The sequence below is a fragment of the Sinocyclocheilus anshuiensis genome, unplaced genomic scaffold (genome assembly GCF_001515605.1).
Source record: "Sinocyclocheilus anshuiensis isolate Anshui unplaced genomic scaffold, SAMN03320099.WGS_v1.1 scaffold400, whole genome shotgun sequence".
Lineage (NCBI taxonomy): Eukaryota > Metazoa > Chordata > Actinopteri > Cypriniformes > Cyprinidae > Sinocyclocheilus > Sinocyclocheilus anshuiensis.
Genome location: NW_015554084.1, coordinates 571701 through 572444, shown reverse-complemented (window position 1 = coordinate 572444; position 744 = coordinate 571701). Strand labels below are relative to the sequence as shown.

The 744-nt window shown below is 33.2% G+C and overlaps 1 protein-coding gene across 7 annotated transcripts in view; it reads left to right on the top strand.

Moving 5' to 3' along the window:
- The window catches only part of LOC107669149 (glycosaminoglycan xylosylkinase-like), a 32607-nt gene that overhangs the window by 13753 nt on the left and 18110 nt on the right, over nucleotides 1–744 (top strand). The gene's annotated exons all lie outside the window — the stretch shown is intronic.

The window sequence follows — 744 nt, the reverse complement described above, 5'->3', positions numbered from 1 at the left end:
TTTTCCTCGTCGAAGCAGAGACCAGGAGACTCTTGGGTATCTTCAGCAGAGTTCTTTATTGAGAACGCGCTGCAGTCATCAAAAGTTTCACTAAGACAGAGATACATTGTATTTTATAGGCATTCAGTGGGTAGTCCTTAAAGGTGCTTACCTTGCACAGCCTCAGAAGTGACCACTTAACCAAAACATCTAAAGACAATACAGGAAATCAACTCCCGACTTTGAGTTTCAGCAAACCTACTCCCCAAAGATAACAGTACCCAAATGATTTAAGCTGCACCTGGCCACGAGGACTAAAGACGTGAAAAAAATCACGAGCAGAACCCCTCACTAGAAACTATATTGAATGTAATTAGTGAACAGATGCCATTATGTTCACATTAAATGCCCAATACAATGTAGATCACCTTAGTTTTTCATATAATGTTACGTCAAGATGTAGGATCTTCCGATCTTAAACAGATTCTTAAATTTGTAATCCTACAACATCATACGTCTCCTATTTAATCTCAAACTCTTGACTTAAAGAAAGTCTTTCAAAAGTTAGTATACTTGTTTATTATTAGGTGAAAAATTGTTGGTGAAAGTGAATTGAGAAACAGTAATAATTTTCAAAGAATGCATATTGAAGTGTTTTTTTCTTAAGATTAATTCATATTTGTAATGTGTATGTAATATGTAATGTCTTAAAATAATATATGTAACTTGTATATAGCGTTTTATATATATATATATATATATATA